General features: G+C 39.2%; 1 protein-coding gene across 7 annotated transcripts in view; it reads right to left on the reverse strand.

Annotated features, from left to right (window-relative positions):
- Positions 1 to 15,112, reverse strand: part of Dmd (dystrophin) — a 2,062,171-nt gene that overhangs the window by 1,057,135 nt on the left and 989,924 nt on the right. The window lies entirely within an intron of this gene.

Consider the following 15,112-nt stretch of genomic DNA (forward strand, 5'->3'; position numbering starts at 1 on the left):
TCCCAAGTTGCTGGTATTATAGGCATGTTTCACATCACATGGCTCCACTGTTTCAATTAGCATAACTTTCCTACTTTAGGAGAATATTGCCCAGGAAAATAACTTCACTGTTCATTATAGCAACTTCCACAAAGTTTCATTAACTCTTCAATAGAAAGCATAAGTACAGTTTATACCCTAATACTCTTGAAACCTCTGTTTCCACCAAATATCTGAAGTACCATCATGATCCTGAACCAATCCTAATTGTGTCCTCACAGTAAATGATCTATTTTAAATCAAGCTTCAAATTCTTACTTACATATCCCCCCGCCCTTGTCAAACTACCAAATCCCTGTTAAGGTGGAGGTCTTCCTTACCAGAGTAAACAATAAACTCAAACTTGTCCTATCAACAGACTGTGTTAGAGATATTTAGGGGCTGACATTCCATATAAGGAAAAAGCAGACAAGTGAATCAGAAATCTGTCACAAGATGATAAGCAGTGTATGTGTAGAATGGATTAAGGGACTCTAGCCTCTTTCTTGGTCAGTATAAATAAATACACAATTTACATATAATCAGTGTTTTTCTCTGCAAACCTAGTTTCACAACAAATGTCCTAGGCCCCTCTAATTTATTCATTAAAGCATTTTGATTGCATCATTGGTGTCATTATTTACTGTGACTAAGTATGTGATAGATTTATGTCCTAATGCTGCATTAGAAGTACATGAGAGTGATACTAATCCAGACTAGTGAAGAAGAAAAAAAATCTTTGATGGGTGTGATACCTGGGATGAAACTTAAAGGAGGTAAAGAAATGGAGAAAACCCAGCATTCAGACAGACACTTCAAGATCATGACATTCTTCAGGGAAAAGCAAAAATTGAATCAAAAGCCCATATTGATACAATAGTGAGAAATGAACTTGGGGTCCATTTGTAAAAGAACAGTCTTTCATGTCATGTTAAGTAGCTTATGTCACTGCTACTCAAAGTGTGGTCTGCAAACCAGCATCATTGACATAACTGTGGGTCCTTGCTAGAAATACAGAATCTCAAGCTATATTCTAGATTAACTGAATTAAAATTAGGTGATTAATAGGACTCCAAGGTGATTTTTATGCACATCAGAGTGTGAGAAGCACTGCTCAAAATAATATGCTACAGGCTATGTTAATCTATTCAAGGATTTTAAGCAGGGAAGTCACATGACTGTATTTGCATTTGAAAAAAATTACCCAGTGTCCATTCATTCTTTCAAGATATATATGCCAGGCATTGTCCTAGGAGCTGGAAATTCAGGACTATTTAGAGTGAAGTAGATGAATATACCTATTCAGTATTCATTCAACAAACATTTATTGCATGCCAACTTTGATTTGACTTCTCTAAAAGCTTTATTTAGAAACAATCTTTCACCAGTTGCTGTTTTTAATGCAGTCAACTCTTGTTGGCTAGGACAGATAGTTGTTGAAAATCTCCTTACACACTGTACTGAGAATTGCTTAACACTATCAGGCTGTTGGTTCAAACATGAAAGATTTTGTTGATGTAGTTTTATAGAATTTTTATTGCAATGATACATGCTGTATGGGAACTTGACCCACAGTACAAGTTGTAGTTAGTACAACATACCAATCAATATTGTTCTCTAAAATGAACAATATGAGATGTACAGCTTGCAAATCTAAACTTTAATATTAGAGTTGATAAAATCAGTTTTATGTTTTTCTAACATATGCAGAGGATTTTCATTTTGTTGACGAAAAGGAAAACAATAAATTCTAAGTATGCAAAATCTCTGACTTTTTAAATCATACTCAATGTCTTATCGGGAACCCAAATGGATTTGGTATGACAAACTCTGGAAAGCTAGATACCTTGTTTCATGTCTGTTTTATTCTTACTTCATTTATGCAAGTATAGGGAAGGGAAATAGGAAATGAGCTCTCAGGTTTACTTTGCCAAGCTGGGTTTTTCTGACCCAAAATGATTTACTAAGCTAGAATCATTGTGAAAAAAGTATCCACAGTATCCCTGACTCAGTTCCTTTATAACTACAGGAGCACTGAATATAGTTCAGGAGTCTGAACTGTATCTAAAGGGTAGGGCTTGACTCTTGCCTGAAAAGTCCTACTTTAGAAGGATACATGACTTGAAACAGTATCCCCATACAGATGACTCTCCAGTGTATGTCATTAGTCACACTTCTTTCCTGAATTCCAGACTTTCATCCAACTGTGCTTTTTATGACTTTACTGGGTCATCTAATAAGGTTTAAAACGTAATCAAAGTCCAAAACCAAACATTTGCTTCCACCTTCAATCCATTTCACCGGATCCTTCCAACATTTCTCCATTCTATCTACCCTGTCCACCCTGGAGTTATCCCAAAATCCTTTCTTTCATACTGCACACCCCACTCATAAGCAAACCTAGAAATGATACCTTCCAAAGATTCCTAGAATTGATCTACTTCTCATTGTTTCTACTACCATCCTGGATTAGAATCATCATTGTTCTTCTCCTAAAATATTGCATGGCCCCCAAACTCCTCATTAGCTACTGTATTGTCAGTTCTCCACTCAACAACTAGAGTGATCTACAAAAGACTAACTCATTTCACTTATTTCATCATGATGAGTCCACTTACACAAATTTATTCAAAAGGCAAAAATCAGGAAAATGGAGAAGAGATTAGTGGTTGTCAGGAGTTGGGAAATTTGGATGAATGTGACTACAGAAGTAGCTTGAAATAATTCCTTCATGATGATGGAACCATTCTTTAACTTGTAATAGTTATATGATTCTATATATGGCATGAGATTGCAAAGAACTACATACACAAATGAGTGCATGTAAATCTTAATGAGTTCTAAATAAGGCTTATAAATTATACCAATATCAATGCCCTGGTTTCTAATATTATTTATATATATATATATATATATATATATATATATATATATATATATATATATATATATTTATATATTGTGAAACCATTAGGAAAAGATGGGTGAAGGGAGGATCCCAACCTTTGAACTATTTTTGCAACTTCTGTAAATCTACAATTATTAAAATAGTGTCAAAACCACTGTAGATACATTTCATTTTTCAAGACTTTGCATTTGCTGTTTCTTCTACCTTGATTGTTCTTCCTCAGATATGTGAATGCCAAATTCCCTCAGTTTATATGTGACTTCCTTGACAGCCATATACAAAGCATCAATTTCCTGTCACTTTCTCTGTATTCCTTACAATCTGCTTTATCCTTCTTCTTAACATTTTCATGTAAAATACCACTGTTATGTGGTTTAGATATGAGGTTTTCCCCAAAAGCTCATGTGTTAATCAATGCAAGAATTTTCAGAGGTGAAATTATTGGATTATAAGATTCTTGACCTAATCAGTTGATTCATCCACTAATAGATTAATATATCTGTAACTACAGGCAGGTAGGGTGTGGCTGGAGGGGGCCAGGTTACTGGGGGAGTGTCTTTGGGGTGTATATTTTGTCCCTGGTGAGTGGAGCTCTCTCTCCTTCCTGGTTGCCATATTCTGACTTGCTTTCTTCTTCCATGCCCCTCTGCCATGATATTCTGACTCATATTGGCCCAGAGTTAAAGAGTTGGTGGTCTATGGACTGACACTTCAGAAACTGCTAGCCTCAAATAAACTTTTCCTCTTCTAAAATTGTTCTTGTCAGGTCCTTTGGTCACAGTGGCAAAAGAACTGTCTAAAACAACTGCCTATTTGTTTTTATCATATACTTTATAACTACTTCCCACCGGTATATGAATTCCTTTTTGTTTGTTTTGTTTTCTTTTGTTTTGCAGTGGTACAGATCAAACCCAAGGCCTCATGCATGCTAGGCAAGAAATATTCCACTGAGTTAACATCCCCAGCCTCCAAATGAGTTTATTAAATACAGGAACTTTCTGTTCTGTTTTATTAAAAAAATGTTTCATCTGTACATAAGATAGTACCTGACACACAGTACACACCCCATAAATACTTGATGAATGAATAAATGAGTGAATAGGTAAAGCTACTTGTAAGAAGAGTGATACAGATTGGTTAATGGGAAACGGTTAGTCTGACAAAATTACTCACAATTCTTGACATCATTGAAAAAGAAAAACTGAGAAAGAGAACCAAAATTTGTTTATCCTGTTTCCATGATGCAATGAAAAACAAACTGCATTATTAGTAGCTGTTTCATAATGCACTTGAGTGTTGTCATGTAGAACTGTGAATGAAACACAGCACAAATGTATAAAAATAAGTAACCTCCTTGGGAAGAATCAATACAGGAAGTCCCCAGATTATAAATGGATTATGTTCTGCACATTTAAAAGGCAGCTATTTCATGATCTGCTAGATCCTCTCTCACTTTTCTGGCTGGATTAACTTTACCCTTACTTATTCATTCAGGTATATCCTATCCCTGGAATCAAGCCTGTCCCTAACAAGAGGGATTCAATGTTTCTAGATTTCATAGATTGATTCACAAAATAATATTCCACCTATAAATGAGCTGAAGTATAATATAAATAATGGTTTTCTGACTCTGCTTGCTGTGAGTAGGAGGTCAAGTGCTTAGACTTGAAGGGCCTTTAACAGTGTATTTAGTGAGAAAGGCAATAATACTTGTAGATAGAAGTGTGGGCTTTGAAGTCAAGCACACTTTGGAATCAAACTCTCACTTTGACACTACCTTTGAGATCTTGGTTTAGTTGCTTAACATTTTTTTTTTGGGGCAGCTCACAAAACTGATTTTTATTTTTTTTTATTTTTTAATTTTTTATTGTAGGTTGTTCAAAACATTACAAATTTCTTGACATATCATATTCCACACTTTGATTCAAGTGGGTTATGAACTCCCACCTTCACCCCATACACAGATTGCAGAATCACATCAGTTACACATCCATTGATTTACAAATTGCCATACTAGTGTCTGTTGTGCTCCGCTGCATTTCCCATCCTCCACCCTCCCCCTTCCCCACCTCTCCCCTCCCCTCCCCTCCTCTCTCTCTACCCCCTCCACTGTATAACCCTGAGGGTCTCCTTCCATTACCATGCAATTTCCCTTCTCTCTCCCTTTCCCTCCCACCTCTCATCCCTGTTAAATGTTAATCTTCTTCTCCTGCTCTTCATCCCTACTCTGTTCTTAGTTATTCTCCTTATATCAAAGAAGACTTTTGGCATTTGTTTTTTAGGGATTGGCTAGCTTCACTTAGCATAATCTGCTCTAATGCCATCCATTTCCCTGTAAATTCTATGATTTTGTCATTTTTTAATGCAGAGTAATACTCCATTGTGTATAAATGCCACATTTTTTTTATCCATTCGTCTATTGAAGGGCATCTAGGTTGGTTCCACAGTCTTGCTATTGTGAACTGTGCTGCTATGAACATCGATGTAGCAGTGTCCCTGTAGCATGCTCTTTTTAGGTCTTTAGGGAATAGACCAAGAAGGGGAATAGCTGGGTCAAATGGTGGCTCCATTCCCAGCTTTCCAAGAAATCTCCATACTGCTTTCCAAATTGGCTGCACCAATCTGCAGTCCCACCAGCAATGTACAAGTGTACCCTTTTCCCCACATCCTCGCCAGCACTTGTTGTTGTTTGACTTCCTAATGGCTGCCAATCTTACTGGAGTGAGATGGTATCTTAGGGTGGTTTTGATTTGCATTTCTCTGACAGCTAGAGATGTTGAGCATTTTTTCATGTACTTGTTGATTGACTGTATGTCCTCCTCTGAGAAGTGTCTGTTCAGGTCCTTGGCCCATTTGTTGATTGGGTTGTTTGTTCTCTTATTGTCTAATTTTTTGAGTTCTTTGTATACTCTGGATATTAGGGCTCTATCTGAAGTGTGAGGAGTAAAGATTTGTTCCCAGGGTGTAGGCTCCCTATTTACCTCTCTTATTGTTTCTTTTGCTGAGAAAAAATCTTTTTAGTTTGAGTAAGTCCCATTTGTTGATTCTAGTTATTAACTTATGTGCTATGGGTGTCCTATTGAGGAATTTGGAGCCCGACCCCACCGACTGTAGATCGTAGCCAACTTTTTCTTCTATCAGACGGCGCGTCTCTGATTTGATATCAAGCTCCTTGATCCATTTTGAATTCACTTTTGTGCATGGCGAGAGAAAGGGATTCAGTTTCATTTTGTTGCATATGGATTTCCAGTTTTCCCAGCACCATTTGTTGAAGATGCTATCCTTCCTCCATTGCATGCTTTTAGACCCTTTATCAAATATAAGATAGTTGTAGTTTTGTGGATTGGTTTCTGTGTCCTCTATTCTGTACCATTGGTCCACCCGCCTGTTTTGGTACCAGTACCATGCTGTTTTTGTTACTATTGCTCTGTAGTATAGTTTGAAGTCTGGTATCGCTATACCGCCTGATTCACACTTCCTGCTTAGCATTGTTTTTGCTATTCTGGGTCTTTTATTTTTCCATATGAATTTCATGATTGCTTTCTCTATTTCTACAAGAAATGCTGTTGGGATTTTGATTGGCATTGCATTAAACCTATAGAGAACTTTTGGTAATATCGCCATTTTGATGATGTTAGTTCTGCCTATCCATGAACAGGGTATATTTTTCCATCTTCTAAGATCTTCTTCTATTTCTCTCTTTAGGGTTCTGTAGTTTTCATTGTATAAGGCTTTCACCTCTTTTGTTAGGTTGATTCCCAAGTATTTTATTTTTTTTGAAGATATTTTGAATGGAGTGGTTGTCCTCATTTCCATTTCAGAGGATTTGTCGCTGATATACAGGAATGTCTTTGATTTATGCGTGTTGATTTTATATCCTGCCACTTTGCTGAATTCGTTTATTAGCTCTAATAGTTTCTTTGTAGAGCCTTTTGGGTCTGCTATGTATAGAATCATATCATCTGCAAATAGTGATAATTTAAGTTCTTCTTTTCCTATTTTTATGCCTTTAATTTCTTTCGTCTGTCTAATTGCTCTGGCCAGTGTTTCGAGAACTATGTTGAACAGAAGTGGAGAGAGAGGGCATCCCTGTCTTGTTCCAGATTTTAGAGGGAATGCCTTCAGTTTTTCTCCATTCAGAATGATGCTAGCCTGAGGCTTAGCATAGATTGCTTTTACAATATTGAGGTATGTTCCTGTTATCCCTAGTTTTTCTAGAGTTTTGAACATAAAGGGATGCTGTACTTTGTCGAATGCTTTTTCCGCATCTATCGAGATGATCATATGGTTCTTATTTTTAAGTCTATTGATGTGGTGAATAACATTTATTGATTTCCGTATATTGAACCAGCCTTGCATCCCAGGGATGAATCCTACTTGATCATGGTGTACAATTTTTTTGATATGTTTTTGTATCCGATTCGCCAGAATTTTATTGAGGATTTTTGCATCTAGGTTCATTAGAGATATTGGTCTGTAGTTTTCGTTCTTTGAAGTGTCTTTGTCTGGTTTAGGTATCAGGGTGATGTTGGCCTCATAGAATGAATTTGGAAGTTCTCCCTCCTTTTCTATTTCCTGAAGTAGCTTGAAAAGTATTGGTATTAGTTCTTCTTTAAAGGTTTTGTAAAATTCTGCTGTAAACCCACCCGGACCTGGGCTTTTCTTAGTTGGTAGTCTTTTTATGGTTTCTTCTATTTCCTCAATTGATATTGGTCTGTTTAGGTTTTCTATATCCTCCTGACTCAATCTGGGCAGATCATATGACTTAAGAAATTTATCTATGCCTTCACTATCTTCTAATTTATTGGAGTATAAGGATTCAAAATAGTTTTTGATTATCTTCTGTATTTCTGAAGTGTCTGTTGTGATATTGCCTTTTTCATCCCGTATGCTAGTAATTTGAGTTCTCTCTCTTCTTCTCTTCGCTAGCATCGCTAAGGGTCTGTCGATTTTGTTTATTTTTTCAAAGAACCAACTTTTAGTTTTGTCAATTTTTTCAATTGTTTCTTTTGTTTCGATTTCATTAATTTCAGCTCTGATTTTAATTATTTCTTGCCTTCTACTTCTTTTGCTGTTGTTTTGCTCTTCTTTTTCAAGGATTTTGAGATGAAGTATGAGATCATTTATTTGTTGGTTTTTTCTTTTTTTAAGGAATGAACTCCAAGCAATGAATTTTCCTCTTAGAACTGCTTTCAATGTGTCCCATAGATTCCGATATGTTGTGTCTGTGTTTTCATTTATCTCTAAGAATTTTTTAATTTCCTTCTTGATGTCTTCTATAACCCATTGATCATTCAGTAACCTATTGTTCATTCTCCAAGTGATGTATGCTTTTTCCTTCCTTCTTTTATCGTTGATTTTCAGTTTCATTCCATTATGATCAGATAAGATGCATGGTATTATCTCTACTCCTTTATATTGTCTAAGAGTTGCCCTGTGACATAATATATGATCTATTTTTGAGAAGGATCCATGTGCTGCTGAGAAAAAAGTGTAACTGCTTGATGTTGGGTGGTATACTCTATATATGTCAATTAGGTCTAGGTTATTAATAGTGTTATTGAGTTCTATGGTTTCCTTATTCAACTTTTGTTTGGAAGATCTGTCCAGTGGCGAGAGAGGTGTGTTGAAGTCTCCCATGATTATGGTATGGTGGTCTATTAGACTCTTGAACTTGAGAAGAGTTTGTTTGACGAACATAGCTGCACCATTGTTTGGGGCATAAATATTTATGATTGTTATGTCTTGTTGGTGTATGGTTCCCTTAAGCAGTATGTAGTGTCCCTCTTTATCTCTTTTGATTAACTTTGGCTTGAAATCTATTTTATTTGATATGAGTATTGACACTCCTGCTTGTTTCCGAAGTCCATATGAGTGATATGATTTTTCCCAACCTTTCACCTTCAGACTATGTATGTCTTTTCCTATCAAATGCGTCTCCTGTAGGCAGCATATTGTTGGGTCTTGTTTTGTGATCCATTCTACTAGCCTGTGTCTCTTAATTGGTGAGTTTAAGCCATTAACATTTAGGGTTATTATTGAGATATGGGTTGTTCTTCCAGCCATATTTGTTTATTTTTGTTACTAAACATGGTTTGTTTTCCTCTTTGATTATTTACCCCCCCCCTTTACTGTCCTACCTCCCACTGTTGGTTTTCATTGTTATTTTCCATTTCCTCTTCCTGTAATGCTTTGGCGAGGATGTTTTGAAGAGATGGTTTTCTAGCTGCGAATTCTTTAAACTTTTGTTTATCGTGGAAGGTTTTAATTTCATCCTCCATCCTGAAGCTTAATTTCGCTGGATACACAATTCTTGGTTGGAACCCATTTTCTTTCAGTGTTTGAAATATGTTATTCCAGGATCTTCTAGCTTTCAGAGTCTGTGTTGAAAGATCAGCTGTTATCCTGATTGGCTTACCCCTAAATGTAATCTGCTTCCTTTCTCTTGTAGCTTTTAAAATTCTCTCCTTATTCTGTATGTTGGGCATCTTCATTATAATGTGTCTAGGTGTGGATCTCTTATGATTTTGCACATTCGGCGTCCTGTAGGCTTCTAGGATTTGGGATTCTGTCTCATTCTTCATGTGTGGGAAGTTTTCTTGTATTATTTCATTGAATAGACTCCTCATTCCTTTGGTTTGGAGCTCTGTACCTTCCTATATCCCAATGACTCTTAAGTTTGGTCTCTTAATGTTATCCCATATTTCTTGGATGTTCTGCTCATGGTTTCTTAACAGTCTTGCTGAGCTGTCTATGTTCTTTTCCAGTTGAAATACTTTGTCTTCATTGTCTGATGTTCTATCTTCTAAGTGTTCTACTCTGCTGGTAGTATTCTCCATTGAGTTTTTAAGTTGGTTTATTGCTTCCTGCATTTCTAGGATTTCTGATTGTTTATTTTTTATAACCTCTATCTCCCTGTAGAGTTGATCCTTTGCTTCCTGGATTTGTTTGCGTAATTCATTGTCGAAGTGATCTTTCATTGTCTGATTTTGCTGTTTAATGTCTTCCTTGATACTCCAGATCATCTGAAGCATGTATATCCTGAATTCTTTATCTGACATTCCATCTGCTGCAGCTGTTACCTCTTCTAAAGTTGCGTTGACCTGCATTGCTTGTGGTCCTTTCTTTCCTTGTCTTTTTATACTGCTTGCGTATCTTTCCTGCAGGTGCGGGCGGCGGCTCTGCTCTCTCCTTATTCCAATTGGGGTGTCGTGGCTACCACGCCGGCAGGTCACTGGGCCTGTTCTGGGAGCTGGCGGCGGCTCTGTTCTGCCCCTACTCCAATTGGGGTGACGAGTGTACCACGCCGGCAGGCCACCGGGCCTGATCCGCTGGTCGGTTGCAGGTTTGCCTACCCTGCAGGCGCGGGCGGCAGCTCTACTCTGCCCCTACTCCAAATGGGGTGACGTGTCTGTCGTACCGGCAGGCCACTGGGCCTGTCCCGCTGGTCGGTCGCAGATCTGCCCACCTTTCGGGCACGGGTGGAGGCTCTGCTCTGCCCCTACTCCAATTGGGGTGTAGTGACTACCCCGCCTGCAGGACACTGGGCCTGTTCCTGGCACGGGCGGCGACTCTGCTCTGCCACTACTCCAATTAGGGTGGTGTTTGTACCACGCCGGCAGGCTCCTGGGCCTGATCCGCCGGTCTGTTGTAGGTCTGCCTACCTTGGAGGCGCGGGCGGCGGATCTGCCCTGCCCCTCCTACCACGCCTGCGGACCCCTGGGCCTGATCTGCACGTTGATCACTGGTCTGCTCACCGTGCGGGCACGGGTGGCGGTTCCGCTCTGCCCCCACTCCAATTGGGGTCACGTGACCACCACACCGGCAGGGCCTGATCCGGGCGTGGGAGAAGGATCTGCTCTGCCCCTAATCCAGTTGGGGTGACGTGTGTACCACACTGGCAGGCCACTGGGCCTGACCCGCCAGGCTGTCACAGGTCTGTTTACCTTGCAAGCGCGAACCGTGGCTCTGCCCTGCCCCTCCTACCACGCCCATGTACCACTGGGTCGCGGGTCTGCCCACCTTGCGGGTACGGGTGGCGGCTCCGCTCCGCCCCCTCTCCAATTGGGGTCACGTGGTCACCACGCTGGTGAGCCGCTGGGCTTGCTCCGGGCGCTGGTGGCGGCCTGGCTCCTCCCCTCTGGCTCGACGACAAATTGAGGAGACTCGGGTGACTGTGCCTCACCCCCCCTACCAGGAGACCAACTGCTTATGTCACCGCTGGTATTGATGAAGTTCTCTCCTCCGCCGCTTTCTGCTGACATCAGATCTCTGCCATGTTAGTATCCTATGCGAATGGCAGCATTTCGTTCCCCTTGCCGGGCAACCAAAGCAACGGGTGAGTCCTGACCGGCCCTCAGCAGGACCCGGACCGAGAAGCAGTTTCCGTGGGCTCCTAGCCCCGGGCCAGGGAAGTTCCGGGAGCCGGAACTCGGCCGCTCCGTGCTCGGTGTAAGCTCCTATAAGTGTAAGCTCCAAGAAGCAGTCCCCGCGGGCTCAGTTCCGGGAGCCGGAATTCGGCTGCTTATTGCTTGGTGTATGCTCTGATAGGAGCAGGGTCCAAGAAGCAGCCTCCGCAGGCTCCGCAGCCCTGGGCCAGGGCGGTTCTGGGACGGTTCCGGGAGCCGGAACTCAGCCGCCCCGCGCTCGGTGTTCGCTCCGATAAGATCAGGTTCTAAGAAGCACCCAGGCGCTGAACCCTAGCAATCTGTCTGCAAGCCGCAGGCGAATTGCAGCCTGAAATTACCTGTTCTATGGCTGAATGAGCTGCGGTCAGTCGAAAACAGGGATGGTGACGTCAGTTTACCAACATGGTGGCTGCTGGCCTCCTCTGTGGTCTGACCGGTGTGGAGAACCGAATTGGACCGCTTCCTTCCCCCGTCTCGAACCCAGAATTCAGCCCTGAGTACGGTGCTTGCACGGCTGGCAGAAACTGCAGCGCTGTAACCCTGCGTCTCTATCCCAGCGCGCGCTGCAGACTCTAGCCGCGGGGCGATTTGCTGAATAAGCAGTGTTACCCTCCGTGCGACAAACCTCTCGCGTTTGAGTCCCCGTAGCCGATCCTCGTGCGATGGAAATCCTTCCTCCAGGTTCCGGAGCACCCCACTATTGCTGGAAATTCCTAACAAGATATGCTTTAGCCGTCCTGACTTGTCATACTCCCACACAGTGAAGCAGCACACGGGGGCAATGCACTCCCCTCGCCGCCATCTTCCTTCTCCCCAGTTGCTTAACATTTTGAAGCCTTAGTTCCCTCAACTGTACCTTTGAAATAATCATTAAGACTACATTCCATGATTATTTTAAGGATTACAAGAAATAAGCATTCAGCACAGGATTATAGTTCCATAACATTACATCCATAACATACATATATATATATATATATATATATATATATATATATATATATATATATATCTCCTCTTTTAGTTAGACTGAGTTACAAATGATGTTTCATATATCTTGGTAACCCAACAGTCTAATACAATCACTGGTATACTGTTTGTACTCAATATACATCTGATGAATGAATATTCAATAAGTACATTGATTCACTTAGTAGAGAGGGATGATTTTAATGATAGGAAAGAGAAGCTTTAACATCTAAAACCTATCCCTCTAAATGTTCTGCTTTTACATTCATCTTATTGCCTGTCCATTTTCTACTCACAGAATTACTGAAAGAGCTTTTCTCATCCTCTGATGGGAGGGTCACAAGGGAAAGTTAAAAATAATCATTCACCTTGCAATTTTCCGTTATTTGGATTTTTATGTAAATGTCTAGTAAAGTATTTTGGTATTTAGCATTTAGTTAAGATTTCATTAAATATATATTTTCATTAAAAAGGAAAAAAATCTTAATTATACAAGATAAGCACAGGCTCTCCAATGCAGCATCCTTTAACATAGAATGTAGGCTGCAAGCCAAAGCCTGAAGACCTTGTTGGCCCAATGATAAAGATATGAAAAGCCTTATGGAAGCTGTCCATTACCATGTCTTCTTGGCTTGCCCTGATGAACTGTTTTTCTCCAGGAGCTTTCAGTCCATTAGCTTATACATAGCAAGGTTACTTACCTATTTCCTAGGTTCCCAAGTTAGACTGGTGATACCATCTACAAGACCTCTCCTATGCTAGAACAACACAAACAATTTCCATCTCTGGAATCCTGGGCAATGATTCTACCTATATGAGTCCTACCACATCATGGCCCCTATACAAAGAGAGCTTACTTTTTAGCCTTACTGTGCAAGCCTCTTATTGTCTTCCTCTCAAAAACAAATATATGGAAGTGACTTTAAGAAAACACTTGGGATATATAACAGATTGTTACTTAATATTTAACCTTAATTTTCCCTGCTGGGACCAAGATGATTATTTTTCTGCCTTTAATGGCTACTGCAAATAATTGGTCCCTCTCCTTTTTATTGCTTCCTTGATCTATTAAGTCTTCACGTGATATTTTTTCATGCATGAATATGCCAGTACCACTTATCCAGGTATAGTAAATTACTTTAAAAATTATTAGACTCACATAAATGACACAATATATGTTTTAATCCTCACCAAATTTCCCAAGTATTACATTCTGTATCTATTTTACTGTGTTCCTTTCTTGTTCACTGCATCACCTGGCAGAGTAACTCACATGGACTACAAAGTAATTCCCGTCTGTTTGCACTGATTTGCTTATCTGTTCTTAGTTGTCCAGGGTAGATTTATCCTCTTTTATCTCCCAGTTGACTTCTATACATTCATATTTGGAGAAGGAGGTAGATTTTTGCCTCAGATGTACTAGATATTAGTGGATAAATTAATAAATGAACATGTTACTAAGGATTACAGAATCTACCTCCATTTAATCATTGAAGCCTGTGAGATGGCCAAGTCCCTGAAGGTGGCACAGATGTGTCAAAACAGGAGGGTATCAAATGGCTCCTTTATAGTTAATGATTTCAGAGTGTTGTTTAGAAATTACTGTCTAGATAAGAGCAGTTAACTGATCTGTATAAGCTTGCATTATATATATATATTGTTCATCACAACACATAATTTGTATTGTAAATTTATCCTCTAGGATCTTGAAGAATAAATCATTTTCATTGTCTTCCAACAAATAGCTATCTGGGAGAACCAAAGCCAGGCAATAAAGGGTGTTTTTCTTTTTAAATCTCCTAATGCACATCATTTCTATCTTGATTATTTTATACCTTAAGAGCATGAGTTTCATGGGGTTTATAAGGCCAACTGTGTTTCTTTAGTAAATTTTGCATTTGTCCCATGAATTATCTTCCATCTCTCTCTTAATAAATATGGGGCATACATTAATGAAACTCAGGGATTTCCCCAGATATTTTTTTAAAGAATCAATGATTATTTTTAAAAAAATGAACAGTGACCTGCTAGTAACAGAATAAGACCACTGCAGTTTTTAACCATCCACTCTGTTATTTTTCTCTGAACCATTCTTACTCTCATTATTGGCTTCTGCAAGACACTGAACTGAGATCAGAAAAGCCCCATGTAATGATTTGCATATAGATAAATTCTTAAACTTGGTATATGTAGTAATGTGGTACTCTAATCAAGCTGATTTTGATCATCTTGGTTAAGTAAAACATTCATAATAGCTACTTAAAATAATGACTGATAAGTATAAATTCATAACAGGATGTCTGTATACATCCATCTATAACATGGTGCTGTTAACTCAAGAATATCTTGACAATCTGCTAATGAAATGCTATAGCACCTCTTGGTGATAGTGGAAGTAAAATTTTTTAACAATAACATTAAATGTGGTCTCTCCATGAGTCCATCTGTCCACAATCCCATGCCATATGCCCTTTCTTTGAGTTACCATGGAGGAGAAAGTTCTACTACTTTAGTTCCTAATTTCTCTGTGGAGAAAGATCAGTGTCATTTTTAGTTTTAATTGAAGTAACAGTGCTGTAACATTTGTTCCCTCTATTGTTTTATTTTATTTTCACTCACTTACTCCTTAGAATGTGCATATATGTACTAGATATTAGTGGATAAATTAATAAATAAACTATATTTTTGACATCAACATAATGGCATCAAAGGGAAAGCTGATCATATTATCTTCTCAATTTCAAAAGAAAACTATCTAGGAAAACTTATCAGCCTAAGGATTTTATTTCAACATATGTGATAATAGCTA

This window comes from Marmota flaviventris, chromosome X (genome assembly GCF_047511675.1).
Source record: "Marmota flaviventris isolate mMarFla1 chromosome X, mMarFla1.hap1, whole genome shotgun sequence".
NCBI classification, from domain to species: Eukaryota; Metazoa; Chordata; class Mammalia; order Rodentia; family Sciuridae; genus Marmota; species Marmota flaviventris.